The following is a 17,872-nucleotide window of genomic DNA, read 5'->3' on the forward strand; positions in this document are numbered from 1 at the left end:
GAGCACCAGGCTGGGCTTTTGTGTACCTCTGTCAGGGGAGAGTTTGGGGCAAGGGGCTTAGGCTTTGAAACAATGGCGTGGGCGGAAGAGCGCCAGCCGGGCCTTTGTAACTCTCTCAGAGGAGCATGAGGGAGGGGCGCGCGTATCTCAGGCTTTGTAGTAGGGCTCCCGCATTCTGCTGAGGCCGTGGCTCCCATCCCCTCACAGGAACTAGAACCCACGCATTCTCGGGCGCACTGGCGGCTTAGGGACCAAGAGCCGGTTTCTCCACCGCACTCTCTCTGCCTCAGCGCGGGGGAGGCTGTCCTGGGACCAGGGACTTAAGCCCCTGTCCCTAGCCGCCCCGATTCCCACAATTTCCCCTGCGATCCTTTGCTCTTTTGGAGTGCTTTCAACCAGTCTCCAAGTTAATGCTGGTCCCCAGACGCAGGGCACTCTCGCTCGTATTGGGGGAATTACTTTCCAACCGGTCGCCTCTGGTGGCTCCCTGCCCCTTTTGTTTATCTTATCAGTCCGCCTTCCCGCTCCGCTTTACCTGCCCACTGGCGTCTTCTGCCCCTGTAGAGATCCAGACGTGTATGATTCTGATCTCAGGCTGATTTCATGGGTGAATGGAGTTCTTTGGTAGGTAATCAGCTCACTTTGGGGTACCAGCTGAAAAGGCGCCTCCTCCTACTCCCCTGCCATCTTGTCCCCCCCTCAACTTTTGTTCTTTTCTAAAAAAATTTTTTCCCTGGTTTAGGTGTTTTCTGTTTTGTTTGTTTGTTTGTTTGTTGTTGTTGTTATTGTTTTTGCATTTCCATGTACAGTTTACAATTTAGCTTGGAATTTTCCACAAAATAATTCCAGTACATTGATCAGAATTGTGTTCAATTTTTAAACCAGTTCTGAGGAAATTTTATATCTTGAAATATTGAGACTTCCAACGCATTTATATGTCGTATCTCTTCAATTATTTTGTCTCCTTTTATTTCTCTGAGAAAGTGTTTTTGTTTTCTGTCTACAAGTCTGACACGTGTTTTCTTAAATTTATCCTTAAGTGTTTTGTATTTTTCATGCTATTTTCAATGGTATCATCCACATTTTAATTTATAATATTGTAGTACTATCAATGGACATGCAAATGACTTTGTATGATGGTCTTGTATTCTGTGGCCTTACTAAACTCTCTTCTTGGTTTTAGTTGATTTTTCTTGTAGATATCTCAGAATTTTCTACATGGATAGTCATTCCATTTACAAAATAAGATCTTATTTATTAATATTATTAATAATAAGATATTATTCTGATGGGCTTTCCTCTGTACCTAAGAAAGTTCTTTTTTTCTAGCTGCTTAAAAAAAAGAATTTATGGGCGCCTGGGTGGCTCAGTGGTTAAGCCGCTGCCTTCGGCTCAGGTCATGATCTCAGGGTCCTGGGATCGAGTCCCGCATCGGGCTCTCTGCTCAGCAGGGAGCCTGCTTCCTCCTCTCTCTCTCTCTGCCTGCCTCTCTGCCTACTTGTGATTTCTCTCTGTCAAATAAATAAATAAATAAATCTTTAAAAAAAAAAAAAAAAAAAAAAAAAAAAAAAAAAAAAAAAAAAAAAAAAAAAAAAAAAGAATTTATTTATTTATTTGACATTCAGAGATCACAACAAGTAGGCAGAGAGGCAGGGAGAGAGAGAGATAGAAGCAGGCTCCGTGTCAAGCAGAGAGCCCAATGTGGGGCTCAATCCCAGGACCCTGGGATCATAACCTGAGCCAAAGGCAGAGGCTTTAACCCACTGAGCCACCCAGGTGCCCCTGTCCTAGCTGCTTTCAAGAGCTCCTGTCTACCATTTTGATTCATCATTTTCCCTATCATGTGTCTTGAAGTCTTTCTAGATTCTATGATCTTGGGGGGAGATCGTTCTGCCTCTACTACATGAAAGCTGGTTCCATTCATGAGATTGGGAAAATTTTTCAGGGAGAACTTTTTCAACTATATCTTCTAGTCTTCTTTCTTTCTCCTCCCCCTAAGGGATTCCAATAATTCTGATGTTGGAACTTTTCATGGCATCATTTTTTTCCCCTAATTCTGTTTTCATGGCTTCTAAGCTGTTTGTTCCAGGCTTCCTCCTGATCCTTTTTCCTCTATCAGTTTGTCCTCCAGATCACTAATTCTATCTTCTGTCTCAGCTACCCTAGCTTTTAGAGAACTTAGATTAGATTGAAACTCATTGAAAGCATTGTGAACATCATCCCTGGTGTCTTTCACTTCTCCCCTAATCAATTCCATTTGGTCATCCATGGCTTTCTACAACCCAGCTCTTGTCTGAATAACTATTAGCCTGAATTCCCTTTCTGACATATTGTCTATGTCCATATCCATTAGCTTTGTTGTAGAAGGTCCAACCTCTGTATTTTTCTTCTGTTGGGCATTCCTCCTCCTGGTCATTTTTTGAGAGATGGCTGAACAGATGTGTAGCTGAATATATAGACTGTGGTGCAGGCAAGGTGCACCCTGGAATGCTTCTGAGCAATCAAGAGTTTCCACCCAAAAAAAAGAGAGAGAAAAAAAAGAGAGACATAGAGAGAGACAGGGAAAAAAAGAAAGATAAAGTAAAAGAGAAGGCCCAGCCCAAATGGGCCCCAAGGTAAGATTTATGAAGTATACAAACAAAAACAGACAAATAAAAGACCAACAAAAGTAGATGAGAAGAAAAAATAAATATATAAAAGCAGCAGCAAAAAAAAAAAGAACCTTGTCAAAAAGAACCCCAAGTATAAGATTTATATACTACCAGGACAAAACCAAATACAGAGAAACACTTGTGGAAGGAAAAGTTGGGAGAGTGGTTATAAATTTTCAGTGTGGGTGAGGAAGGTTATTTTGATTCTTCCTGGATGTATCTTGATATCTTTGTTAAAGGACTCAACTTTCCCAAGATAAAGGGGGATTACAAACTGGTTCACCTTTAGGGGTAGCATTGATTGGGGAAAGGGGATTATCTTGAAGCTTAACTCTATAGGAATATTAAAAAAAATAAACTAAACTAAAATTAAATTAAATTAAAAATATTAAAAAATAGAAAAGCAAAAATAAAGTTCAGGCTAAAAGGTTATTTTGGAATTTTATGTACTAGACATCTCACTGTGATGGTAAATATGTTAAAAATTATATGTATATTAAAAAATGAACCAGAATAGTGGGAATGAATTAAAAATAAAAGCTGTATCTATGAAGTAGTGGCGGTTTTCTTGGTTTTTGTTTTTTGTTGTTGTTGTTGTTGTTTTTTGCTTTTTGGTTTTTTGGGGGAGAGGCCTGATGCTTGGGTTTTCAGGGAGTCTTGCTGGAATTAAGTCCCCCTGCCACCATCAAGGGGGTGGGCTCTGAGGAAACCGGGTTTTACAGGTTTTTGTTCTCTGGAGGTTTTTTAGTTTTTTTGTTCATTTGTTTTCTCTCCCTTTGGCAACTCTTGATGGTCTTTGGAGGTTTAGAGAAAAGCAAACTACACCCAGACCTCCCTCTCAGAGAGAAGCCTCAGTCTGTTCCCCTCTGGGTGCTCCAGATCACATAAATGTCTCTCTCTGCTGCTGGCAGAGCACGTTCCCAGTCACGGTCTCTGGGGCACAGGAACTCCCACTTTTACCCCAAACCATGATAGCTGCAGCTGTCTGAGCAGCTCCAGACCACCAGAGAGGTCCCAAGCAGTGATTGCACACTGAATTTTTCCCACTGGCCTGAGCTGGGAGTGCTCGATTCTCCGCGGTCCAAATTTTAATTTGGTCCTGTACACTTATACTTTTGTGTTTTAGAGTGTCTGGATTTTATTGTTTTCCTTTTAAAAATGTTGAGCTTCTTTCTGGAGCCTACAGGACCTCTCTCAGGGGTGGGTGTGGACCACAACTCAGACTCTGGTAGCACGGCACGTGTGGAGAGTACAAAAGGTTGTGGTTCTGCCAGCTGGTAAGACTCCCTCACCCTCACGGGAGCCACCACTCAGACACCCTCAGGTGCAGCAGTGGCTCAGGGACCAAGACCTGGCTTCTTTGCCACACTCTGGCTCAGAGCCAGGGTGGATGTCCTGGGTCCAGGCACTTAAGCCCCTGTCCCTATCTGCCTTGATTGCCACAAGTTCCCCCCACAATACTTTGCTCTTTTTGTGTGCTTTCAACCAGACTCCAAGTTAATGCTGGTCCTAAATCACAGGACACTCTCATATTGGGGTATTACTTTCCAATGGGTCGCTTCTGGTGGCTCCTTCCACCTTTTGTTTATCTTCCGATATCAGTCCGATGTTCCCACTCCGCTTTACCTGCCCACTGATGTCTTCTGCCCCCATAGAGATCTAGAAGTGTATAATTCTAACCTCAGGCTTATTTCATAGGTGATCAGAGCCCTTTGGTAGGTAATCAGTTCACTTTAGGGTACAGGTTGAAACGGTGCCTCCTCCTCCTTCCCCACCATCTTGTTTCCTCCCCATAGTTTAATTTTTTGCTTGATTTTATCTAGTTTTTGTATGAGCACAATACAGATTAAAATAAAATAAAATAATAAAATAAAACAAAAGATTTTGTGTAGAATTGGTATTAATCTGTCTCAAAATGCTTGATTGAATTCACCAGTGAAGTCTCCTCATCTTGGCATTTTCTTGTAATACAGTTTTTATTTTTTAATTTTGTGTAAATATATTTTATTTGTCAAGAGTAAATGTTAATTTTATTTAGAAATATTCAAGTACAAAACAAGAAAAATTGTATACAACTCAGGGCTGCCAAATGGAAAATATTTAGGGCAATGTGTGATGGCAGGGATTGGCATGGAGCTTCTTGCATTCTTCCAGCATGTAATTCTCAAAGCACCTTGAATTTTTTTGTTAACCAGGAAACTCCTTGTAGTGAGGATTTAAATTACAAATTCAATTTATTTAGTAGATATAATAATATCCATTTTCTATTTCTCTTTTAGTTAGTTTGGTAAGTCTTGTTTTTTAAAAAAAAAACCTGTTTATTTCATGTAAGTTGTGTAATTTATTACTTTGCTCATATTTCTTTATTGTAATTTTAATGTTGATAATGTATATATTATTACTTTTTTCTTTCCTGATATTGGAAATTTGTGTCCTCATCCTTTTCTTACTTGATCAATCTAATTAGAAGTACATAAATTTTATTTATCTTCTAACTTAGCACTTAAAGTAACCCAACTTTTGTTTTTACTTATTTTTCTAATGTTTGTTCCACTTTCATTGATTTCTGCTCCTATATTTATTTCCTTCCTTCTACTACTTTGGGTTTAATTTGCTCTTGTTTTCTTAGTTTATTAAGGGGATATCTTGTGCCATTTCATTATAATATAATTAATAAATAGGTGTCTGTCATTTATGATGTAGTCAATTTTTAATCTCTTGCTTTTGTGCTAGATCTCAGGGTAAGTCGGTTTGTGTGTGAGCCTATTAAGAGTGGGATCTTTGTTTCCATTGTTTTTTGAGTCTCCTGGTATCCCCATTGATTTTCAAAACAAGACATTTTGGGACATTGCTTTTTCAGTGCTGGACCCCTTGGTCAGGGTATCTAGTGTGGGGAATAATCCCTTCACTCCTCGAGGGAGTGTTCCATATTTTGGGGATCCTTTATGCTTATGGGATCACTGAATCCTGGGTGGGATCCTGACTGAGACCATGACGGTAACTTTCCTACTTTTATAAATGTGTCATTTTTGTCCTTTATTGTGAGAGATTGTTTATTTAGTGTCCAGGTCCTTTTCAGAAGAAAATTATTCCATATGTAGCTGTGAATTTGTTGTTGGGAGGGGTGAGTTTGGGTTCTTTTTACATTGCCATCTTGAGCCCTTTATTAGTATATTGATAATTTGTTTTATTTGATCTTCAATTTTTTTCTCTTCACTATGTTTAGGGTTTTCTTTTAATATTTGAAATTTGTTTATAAATTTGTATCACCTGCTAAATGCATCATCTCTTTCATTTCTGGTTTTGCTTCTATTGACTGATGTTTCTTCTGGTTGTGAGCTACATTTTCATGACTTTGAGCTTGTGTAATAAATTTTAATTTGGTCCTGTACACTTATACTTTTGTGTTTTAGAGTGTCTGGATTTTATTGTTTTCCTTTTAAAAATGTTGAGCTTCTTTCTGGTAGTCCAGTTAATTGCTTCACTTTTGCTTTTATGTTCTGTATAAGTTTAGATTGGCCTTTATTCTGGTGATATTTTAGCTACAATACTAAGGCAGAGTCCTTTTGTGGTCCTTCCCAAATTCTCTGAGTGATTAACAAGGGTTCTGTATTCTTACTTGTCTTATCTCAAATATCTTCCTTCCCTGTGTGAACTTTGGGAGATGTTTAAATCAGGATTTTCTGTTTTCCATTTACCCAGCCTCTTAGAATCACTCTATGTATGCATTTCTTAATATTTTGCATAAACTCAAGGGTATCTTTATGGAAATTTCTTGAACTCTTTATGCATGGTTCTTTCTGTAATTTTGACCCACCATTTCCAGCAGCCAGATCTCCAAACTCTGATATTTAACTCGGCCAGTGTCCTGTTTGGGATCACTCTTCTTGCTCCAAGGTACAGAATGCCTGGCCAATTTTAGCATTTATTTCATTTTATTTCCTTTTATTCTTGGATTACAGCCCTGTGCTGCCTATTATCTGATGTCTGAAACCTGGTGTACTATATATTTTCTCAGGTTTTCTATTTATATATGATGGGAGGATAAATCTGGTTTATATTAATTCATCATGACTGGAGATGGAAAATTTCAATATATTGAAATATATTTCAATATATGAAATATATATTTGAATATATATGAATATGAATATATATGAAATATATATATAAAATATATATGAAAATATAGTTTCTCAGGTTTTCTGTTTATGTATGATGGGAGGATAAATCTGGTCCATGTTAATTCATCATGACTGGAGATGGAAAATTTCAATATTATGTTTTTATGATATTGTATTATTATACATAGCTAATTAATTTTTAACACTGTATATTATACCAATATCTGGATATGTATTTTGATTTATTATTTTTTCTTTTATTGTTGAAAATTTAATTTTCAATTTTTAGGAATTAAAAATAAATTTACTTTGAACATTTTAATAAATGTATCCTGGTGTACACATGCAAGAGATTCCTTAAAGCAGTGGTTCTAAAATTGTGATCTCTGGACCCTTGGGGCTCTCCAAGTTCCTTTTAAGATGTTTTTAGGGTTAGAACTATTTTTATAAATACATCACTATATTATTTACATTTTTATGTTGACATTTACGCTGATGTTTTAAAAGCAATAGTGAGTAAAACTGGTGCTATCTTTGCATGAATTAAAACAGGGTCACCATTTGTCTGTTAAAGGGCATCTTGGCTCTTTCCACAGTTTGGCGGTTGTGGTCATTGCTGCTGTGAACATTGGGATACAGATGGCCCTTCTTTTCACTACATCAGTGTCTTTGGGATAAATACCCAGTACTGCAATTGCTGGAACATAGGATAGCTCTATTTGTATCAACATGGACAGAACTGGAGGAGATTATGCTGAATGAAATTAAGTCAAACAGAGAAAGTCAATTATATGGTTTCACTTAATTGTGGAGCATAAGAAATAACATGGCATGTCAGGGACCGCCTCCAGCCGGGAAAATCCCCGCCATTACAAGATGGCACTTGGCTCACTGCCAGCAAAATACGCTGCAAGTAAACAACGAACATTCTGGTGAAGCTCGCCTAAAGGAGGACATAGTCATTGACTGTTTCAAATTTAATAAGCATAGTAACAGGACTCTCATTGGCTCTCCCCATTGCTTGGCCCTTATTGGTCACCCTGCCACATATAAGCTAAGGAAGTTGACGAAATAAATGGATGAAGCATTAACACCATACCAGGCTGATTGTCGTTCTTGCAGGCTGAGGGCGACAAATGGTGCTGAGACCCGGGAATTGTTAACAAGTAGTAAACCTTGCAAGGAGAAAAACCGCAGGTAAGCGGGAAAGGAACCACGATCAAAGTGGTGGGAATCTTGTACAAGACCGCAACAAGAAGCGGGGCGGCCATAGAGCCAGGATTTTACAAGACCACAACAAGAAGAGGGGCGGCCATAGAGCCGGGATTTTCTTTTTGCTTGTGAAATTAACCTAAGCGGCCAGATGGGTTCTGAATTATCAAAATCTAGATTGGAGGGTTCTTTAAAGGACCTTCTCAAAGCCAACGGTGCACCTCTGAAATCAAAAACTGCCAGAGCATTTCTACAGTGGAAACCGTTGCACCTTGGTTTTTGGATGAGGGTTTGTTAAATATTCCGCAATGGGACCATTTAGGAGAGGATCTTAAGAAAAGAGATAAAAGCAAACCATTGCCGCCCGGAACATTAGCTATATGGACTCTGGTCAGAGGATGCCTTGGTGGACATAAGCCGAGATGTGAGTCAGCTATTCAGGAGGGAGCTGAGGCCCTTGAGGAAGTTAAAGAGGAACGGTCATTTCATGCTTCAGAAAGAAACAGTTCTAGCGAAAAGGAAGAGGAAATGTCAGGGGAGGAGTTAGAGCAAAAGGTGGGGCAGAAACCTGAGCCCTTACAATCTTTGCCCACAGCAACCCCTAGGGCCCCACCACCGTATAACACTTGTATGAATAGGGATATATGTGGTTGTCATGCACCTACTACTGAGAGTTGGACAACTAAATGGAAAGAAGCTGGCTTCACCTCAGCTTTCCCAGTTTTAGAGGACCAAAATTACCAACGATACCACCAACCGCTTGACTTTAAGTTAGTCAAGCAATTGAAGGAAGCAGTTATGCAGTATGGCCCTCAAGCGGCTTTTACTATCTCCTTAGTGGAGTCTATAGCAGGAATGAACTTAATTCCAGAAGACTGGGGGAATCTAGCAAGGGCCGCACTTTCCGGTGGACAATACTTGGTATGGAAGACAGCATGGCAAGAACACTCTCAAGATGTTGCTTGGCACAACGCCGCATCCGGTAACCTGCAGTGGAATTTAGACATGCTTATGGGCATGGGACCCTATGTGGGCAGGAATGAGCAATTACAGTATAACCCTGCAGTATACTTACAAATTGCAGCCTCTGCAACCAAAGCGTGGAAAACACTTCAGGGTTGTGGGGACTTACAAGGTCAGTTATCTAAGGTAATACAAGGATCAAATGAAGCATATGCTGATTTTGTTGCAAGGTTGATGCAAACGGCTGGAAGGATCTTTGGTGATGCAGACACTGCTATGCCTCTAATTAAACAACTGGCTTATGAACAGGCCAATAAATGGTGCAAAGAGGCTATCAGACCATGGAAAGCTAAGGATTTAAGTACATATATCAAAGTATGCAGAGACATTAATGACAGTGTTATACAAGGGCAGGTGCTAGCGTCGGCCATTAACCAAGGTTTTCAAAGCATTCAAGGACCCCAATGTCGAAATAATAAGGGAGGCACAGAGGGTTATTATAAATGTGGAGCCCAAGGGCATTTCAAGCAGGAGTGCCCTGGGAACAAGGGCCCAAACCAGGTAACAAAACGACCTGGCTTGTGCCCTAGGTGTGGCAAAGGTGCTCATTGGGCCAACGAGTGTTGATCAGTGAGAGATATACAAGGCAATCCTCTACCACCCAAAGACTAAAAAAAAAAAAACAAAAAAACAAAAAACGGGAAGCGGAGCCCTTCACCCCAGGGCCCTCAAATGTATGGGGTGCTCCAACAAGTGGCCCGCTCGCATTATCCGCTGACGAGCCCAGGCGGGCCACAAAAGGGAGCACCGGATTGGACATCTGCGCCACCAACAGACTTGTATTAACTCCTGAGATGGGTACCCAGATAGTAGAATCGGATTTCAAAGGCCCATTGCCTCAAGACACCGTGGGCCTCTTGTTAGGGCGAAGCTCCACAGCATTAACAGGATTAGCTGTTCATCCGTGTTTCTTGTCAAACATTTCAAGCAGTTTGAGATACACATAGCACCAGAAAAAATCCAAAAAACATCTATCAAGGACTATCTGGACAGTAGACTTGATGATACTAAAGTTAAACCTTTAAAGGTAACCCTACGAACAGATAATTTAAAAACATTAAATGACTTCCAAAAGCTACTAGGAGACATTAATTGGATTAGGCCTTATTTAAAGCTTACAAACCAAGAATTACATCCTTTATTTGAAACGCTCAAAGGAAATGCTGATCTCAATTCACCCCGTCATATGTCCAGACAAGCCCAAGCAGCTATCGAATTAATTCAAAAAAGACTGGAAGCTGCTCAGGTTGACAGAATTGATTATTAAAAAACGCTATATTATTGTATTCTCGCTGTGGAACGAGCCCCCACTGCGGTCTTCTGGCAGGAAGGACCCATATCATGGGTCAACCTAGCCTACTCCCCAGGAAAAATTCTGCCATGGTATCCAAACGCCATTGCAAAAATTATACTGAAGGGTGTAAAACTCAGTGTCACAGCATTTGGCAGACAACCTGACATCATCGTCACTCCCTATACACAAGACCAATTAACCTGCTTAGCAGCATGTGATGACGATTGGGCTATAACCATGACCACTGTTACAGCAAAGTTCGACAATCATCATCCTACAAGCCCATGGCTTCAATTTAGCTTGACCCATCCACTCATTTACCCTAGGGCAACTCGCCACAAACTACTCTATGGTGCTAAATTGGTTTTCACTGATGGATCCAAACATGGGGTGGGTGCTGTAGTCACAAAGGAAAAAAATTGGACCTTCCTGTTTCAGAGCTCTTCCCCACAGGTCACAGAGCTACTTACCGTTACAAAAGCCTTTCAACTATTTCATCATGACCCTTCAACCTCTTGTCAGATAGCAAATATGTTGTTCAAGCCGTTTCCATTCTTGAAAATGTAGGTCATATTAGTACCAAATCCTTAAAAAACCTCCAAACAATAATATGGGACAGAAAAGCCCCATTTTTTATAGGTCATATCAGAGCACATACAACTCTACCTGGTCCCCTAGCAGAAGGTAACCGCACCAGGGATCTACTAACAAAAGAACAGTTTATCTTTACAATAGAGGATACATTACAACAAGCAAAACACTTTCACAAACTGTTTCATGTAAATGCACTCACACTTAGATTAAAATTTAATATAACAAAAGCTCAAGCCTGAGACATAGTTGTATCCTGTAAAAACTGTGTGACGCTGATTTCGTCACCTTCCCTAGGAGTAAATCCACGTGGTTTACTGCCCAACCATATATGGCAAATGGATGTAACTCACATCCCTGAATTCGGCAAACTCAAATATGTATATGTCTCGGTAGATATACCTGCTCGGGAGTCATTTTTGCCTCTATCCATACAGGAGAAAAAACCAAAGACGTTATTTCCCACTGCCTTCAAGCCTTCGCCACTTGGGGTAAACCCCGACAAATAAAAACGGACAATGGCCCTACATATACTTCACAATCATTCCGCAGTTTCCTTGCCCAACTAGATATTACCTTAAATCACGGTATTCCCTACAACCCTCAAGGACAAGCTATAGTAGAACGCACCCACTTGACCCTCAAACAAGCTCTTTTAAAACAAAAAGGGGGAATAGGGGACACGTTTCAGTCCCCTAAAGACAAACTAAACACGATTCTAACACTTGATAAAAATGGACATGCAGCAGCTGAGAGACATTCAGCACGTACCAACTCCTCCCCCAAGCCTTTAACCCTTTGGAAGGATATTCTTACAGGACAGTGGAAGGGTCCAGACCCTGTACTAATCTGGAGCAGAGGTTCTGTTTGTGCTTTTCCACAGGACAAGGAAGTACCTATTTGGATTCCTGAGCAGTTAACCCGACAAGCCCCAGACCCTGAAGACAGCGCTAAAGAAGATGCCACTGATACTACTGATATGGGGAGCATTAACACTCCACCTCCCACCAATAGCGACCCGTGAATCGTGAGCAATCCTTAAAGCCTGGCCTTACCTTAGACATGAACCAAACATCACCCCCATGTATCCAATTGAGTAATCAAACACTCGGACATTTTCAGCCATATAATCACACTGCCGTTAAAGGTAATGTTACCGTCTTACAGGGTCTTACCCCCACCCCTTTGTGTTACCCCTGTAAAATTCAATTTAATAAGGCCAGGAATTCCTCCCAACAGCTCTCCCAGTATTTGCAGGGTGCTTGGTCTGATGATTTTCAAAATTTCACACAAATCCTTCTGGCTGAGATAACTCGAGTAAATAGTACGTGTGTGCAACCAGCTTCCCTCCCAGAGCTATTTCAAACATTCAGCAATATGTTCCAGTTCACCAAACAATGGGCTGGCACAATTGGTCTTCTTGTCCTCCTTCTTATTGAATTTCTGCTTCTATTCAGAAAAGTTCGCCAATGGAGAACACAGCAGCGAGAGCAGAGCCGAGCTATAGTACAAGCCCTTATGTCAATAGAGGCTGGGACATCTCCCCAGATATGGCTAAGCATGCTAGATCGGTAGTCAAAGACGGGTAAGATCAGTAGAGAAACATACCAACCTAAGACAGGACAGAGATCATCGATACCTTGTGTCTGATGACGGGTAAGGATGTTTTCTGCTACTGACGACCTAAGACAGGCACGATGTCTGCCATAAAACAAAAAAGGGGGAGATGTCGGGGACCGCCTCCAGCCGGGAAAATCCCCGCCATTACAAGATGCGCTTGGCTCACTGCCAGCAAAATATGCTGCAAGTAAACAACTTCTGGTGAAGCCCGCCTAAAGGAGGACATAGTCATTGGCTGTTTCAAATTTAATCAGCATAGTAACAGGACTCTAATTGGCTCTCCCCATTGCTTGGCCCCTTATTGGTCACCCTGCCACATATAAGCTAAGGAAGTTGACGAAATAAACAGATGAAGCATTAACACCATACCAGGCTGATTGTTGTTCTTGCGGGCCGAGGGCGACAATGGAGGACACTAGGAGAAGGAAAGGAAAAGTGGATTGGGGGAAATAGAAGAGGGAGATGAAGCATGAGAGACTGTGGACTCTGAGAAACAAACTGAAGGTTTTGGAGGGGAGAGGGGTGGGGGGTTAGGTGAGCCTGGTGATTGGTATTAAGGAGGGCACATATTGCATGGAGCACTGGGTGTGGTGTATAAACAATGAATCTTGGAATGCCAAAAAATAAAATTTAAATTTAAAAAATAAGCAAGCAAACAAACAAACAAAAAAACCAGTGTCACCAAACTGTATTAGGAGTTCATTTATTCTTCACTTCCATACACTTGCAGGAAAAAAAAAACCTGTTTCATTTTAAAATGCCCTTGATAAGCAAGTAAAAGTTATTAATTTTATTATATGTCAAAATGAGGGTTTTTTTTTTTTAGTATTCTGTGTGATTAAATGGGAAATATTTATACTGCATACTGGTATATACTTGTCTTGATAAAAAGCTCATGTGATTGATTTGAAAGCTAAACAAGCATCATTTTTTCTATGCATTCTTTTTGTAAATTTGAAAAAAATGATGTAGACAGACTATTTTTTTTAAACTGAAGTATTTGGCAGAAACTTTCTCACATTTACCAAATGAGTTTGGCATATCAAAAAACTGTCATTATTTGTTAAAATTCAAACTGTCAAACAAAATTACAGTGTTTGCAATGTGTCTGTCAACAGATCTTGACACCTTCCCCATGTTCAAAAACTTTTTTTGAAGAGATTGGTATGAACAGACTTGAATTATTTATGATTACTTGTTTTAAAAAGCAGGTTTACCAAGTTATGATTTTTATAACATAAAATTCACCTATTTTAAGTGTGTAATTGAATGAATTTTTATAAACTTAAAGTTTTGTTATCATCACTACAATCTTATTTTGTAAAATTTCTATTACTACCAAAATATTCCTTATGTCCTTTTGCAGTGATTCCCCATTTCCACCCCAGTCCCAGGCAAAATTTAATATATTTGATCACTGTAGATTTGTTTCTATGTACATTTCATAAAAATTGAATTATATAATATGTGCTTTTTTTTGGCTTGAACTTTTTCACTTAGCATGAAGTCTTTGAGATTCACCCACATTGTAGCACTGATCAGTACTTCATTTATTTTTATTGGTGAATAGCATTATACTGCTTGTTGTTTTTTTGTTGTTGTTATATTTTTGTGTGTTTTTTGTTATTATGTCTTTTGTCTCAGTTTTTATTTAAATTCTGGTTAGTCAACATATAGTGCAATATTGCTTTCAGGAGTAGAATTTAGTAACCCATGACTTACATATAACACCCAGTACTTATCGCAAGTGCCCTCCTTAGTACCCATCACCCATTTAGTCCATCCTCTACTCACTTCCCCTCTAGCAACCTTTAGTTTCTTCTTCATAGTTAAGAGTCTCTTATGGGTTGCCTCCCTCTCTTTTTTCCCTTCCTCTATGTTCATCTGTTTTGTTTCTTAAATTCTGCATACGTGTGAAATCATATGGTATTTGCCTTTCCCTGACTGAGTTGTTTCACTTAGCATAATACACTCTGGCTCCATCCATGTTGTTGCAAATAGCAAGATTTCATTGTTTTTGATGGCTGAGTAATAGCTATATATATATATATATAAAATCTTATCAATTGATTATTCAAATATAACACATTTTGTTTAAGCATTTACCAGTAAATGGTCATTTGAGTTTTTTCCAATTTTTGTCACTTATTGGGTGCTATGAATCATGCTGTTATGAACATAAAAGTACAAGTCTCTGTGGACACATTGTTTTTCCTTAAGTCGAAACTTAAATGTTGCCACTTTGGAGAACAGTGTGGAGATTCCTCAAGAAATTAAAAATAGAGCTTCCCTATGACCCTGAAATTGCACTACTGGGTATTTACCCCAAAGATACAGATGTAGTGAAAAGAAGGGCCATCTGTACCCCAATGTTCATAGCAGCAATGGCCATGGTCGCCAAACTGTGGAAAGAACCAAGATGCCCTTCAACGGACGAATGGATAGGGAAGATGTGGTCCATAAACAGTATGGAGTATTATGCCTCCATCAGAAAGGACGAATACCCAACTTTTGTAGCAACATGGACGGGACTGGAAGAGATTATGCTGAGTGAAACAAGTCAAGCAGAGAGAGTCAATTATCATATGGTTTCACTTATTTGTGGAGCATAACAAATAGCAAGGAGGACAAGGGGAGTTGGAGAGGAGAAGGGAGTTGGGGGAAATTGGAAGGGGAGGTGAACCATGAGAAACTATGGACTCTGAAAAACAGTTTGTGGGGTTTGAAGTGGCAAGGGGTGGGAGGTTGGGGGAACAAGGTTGTGGGTATTAGAGAGGGCACAGATTGCATGGAGCACTGGATGTGGTGCAAAAACAATGAATACTGTTATGCTTAAAATAAATACATAAATTAATTAATTAAAAAAAGAAAAAAAAAGAAACTTAAATGTTAAATCAGCTTTTTTTGTTAACAGAGAAATCAGAGGCCCAATGAGGACAAGAACCTTGCTTCAGGTCACCTAGCTTATTTGTAGTAGTTTAGACAGGACTGGACCCTAACTTTCATGGCCTCAGTATTCTCTTTCCAGAGCTAACACCACACTACTACTTTTGGCATGTGCCATGGGACATCTTCCCATGGATCCTCAGGTAAAGACTTATGTCACTTGTACTCGTTGCATTCAGAAAGATCACCTTTTTGAATCCAGTTTTTACTGGTGACCAGAAAGTTGAGCGTCAGAAAGACATTTGAATTACTTCTTTTCATTTGTGCATCTGCAGTTTAAGAAGGAGAGAAAGATGAAACCAGAAGGACAGTTGGGATAGAGGTAAAGCACATGAGGAGACTGAGGAAGAGTCATAGTATAATAAAACATCAGAAAGCATAAATCTCAGAACACAGTGGTTTGGACATATTGAAGAAAATAAAAATCATTCTGAATAGTGGGAATAAAGGTATTTGTGCTAAGTGGTGGAGGTGAGGTTGGAGGATTTGACCAGAGCTGTATCCTGAAATGATTATTAGCCATGATAGGGAGTTTAGATTGTATTCTGGAGGGAATGAAAGGATTTTAAGGAATAATGTAGCAAAATTTTGAAATAGCATTATTTTTTATGACAAAATAGAATTAAAACAAAAACTTGATAAAGAAAATAGGGAAGTAATTTGTAGCCAAAATAAAAACATATATGTCAAACAATACAGACTCAAAAGGGATTAAAGCAAGTATCTACAGACTTGAATGAACAAATAGATATGCAAAAAATTGTGGTTAGAGGTTTTAAAATACTCTCAAAATCTAATGATCAGGAGGGTGACATCACCAAGATGGCACCATAGTTGTTTCTGTCTTTGCTTCCTTTCACAAAAAGAGCAATAAACAGCTATTCATGAACAAAACACCACTGAGAGACTACTAGAATATGTGGGAGAGACTGAACCACTCTCTGAACCACAAAGACCAAGACAGCCTGCATTAGAAGGTTAAGAGAATTGATTATACACTGACCACATTTCTTCATCCTTAGGACAGTTCAGCACTATGAGAGGTCTCCCCTGAGCCTACAGTTCCTCCAGCAAGAAAAGAGTGCCCAAGGTTGATGTCAAGCTCCACCAGAATTGTGGGCCATTTCTTGGAAACTTCTATTCTGGTCAAATTCCACAGGGATTGGAGTGGAATCCATGGGGCTTGACCACTGAGAGTCTAATTGTGATGGAGTAGAGAGTGCTTTAAAGAACCAGCACTTGGATCTTGGCAAACAATATTCCAACCTTCAGCATCCAAGTAGCATTTTCAAACAGTAGATTTGCTCATTTACAGATACAAGATAGTGGCACCATTTAATGAGGAGACATGAGATGTAAGTCTGTCTGATATGGGTCTTCAAACCAAGAATTTTGTATGCCCTGCAACTTGGCCTGCCCCTGCCCAGGCAGGGTAGCAGAATAACCTGGCCTACTGCTGTGTTAGTTTCTGGCCTTCCTTGATTAAAAAAGGCAGGCCAGAGCACCTGGAAATTTAAATAAGCCAAAAAATGCTACAGAAGAGTATGGCAGGTAAAGCTTTTAATACGCAAAGCAAAGTTATTGGTCCTGTTCAGCTAGGAAACTTGAGGCATAGGTCAGCTTAAGTCCACAAACCAAAAGGTTTGCTGGATTTGGAGTCATTTCTCACACTGTGTCTGAGTAGGGAACTTAATTCATAGCCCTGCCCATTGCTGAATACAGCCTTCAGCCCACGTAAGCAGGGAACTTAAGCAAAGCACACAGGTAGTACATGTAACAGCCTTCTTTACAGTACCAGCTGAACAAATAGATCTGTCTGTGTCTTTTCCTGTGCATAGAGCAAGACAGTGACTCTACCTGGCCAGGCAATTCAGGGAAGTCTTGTCTAGTTCAGGTTCCCAAATAATCAGGTTTTCAGCCCCTGGGGCTAGTCCTGTTGCCCTGCTAGGGCAGGCAAGTTAATTAATAGGACTATATACTATTGGATATAGTATCCAGCCCCAACTATCTAGTAAGTATGGACAGAGAAGTCAGGAAAATTTGGAGCCCATTCCTCATCTTCACTTGGGAGGAAATCTAGCCAGAAGTCTTTTCCAAGCCAACTGTTCTCATCCAGCAGCAACCCTCTTCCAACCAACCTCAGAGCTTGGTCATGGCTTCATACAAAAATAGACTCTGATGACAAGATACACCTGCAAGGATGATACCAGTAGACATGTCCAGAAACCCAAAATTACCTGACTACTGAAGAATTCTTTCTGCCAAAGTGAAGCTTTAAAGTCTGGGAGAAGAAAATGATTACTCAAAAAGTACAGATACCAAGGTAAGGATTCAAGAGTCATGAAAAATCAGGTAAACAAGACACCACCAAAGAAAACTAATAAAGCTCCCAATAATGCACCATATAGAAG

The sequence above is a fragment of the Mustela putorius genome, unplaced genomic scaffold (genome assembly GCF_011764305.1).
Source record: "Mustela putorius furo isolate JIRA1106 unplaced genomic scaffold, ASM1176430v1.1 tig00003862_pilon_pilon_pilon, whole genome shotgun sequence".
Lineage (NCBI taxonomy): Eukaryota > Metazoa > Chordata > Mammalia > Carnivora > Mustelidae > Mustela > Mustela putorius.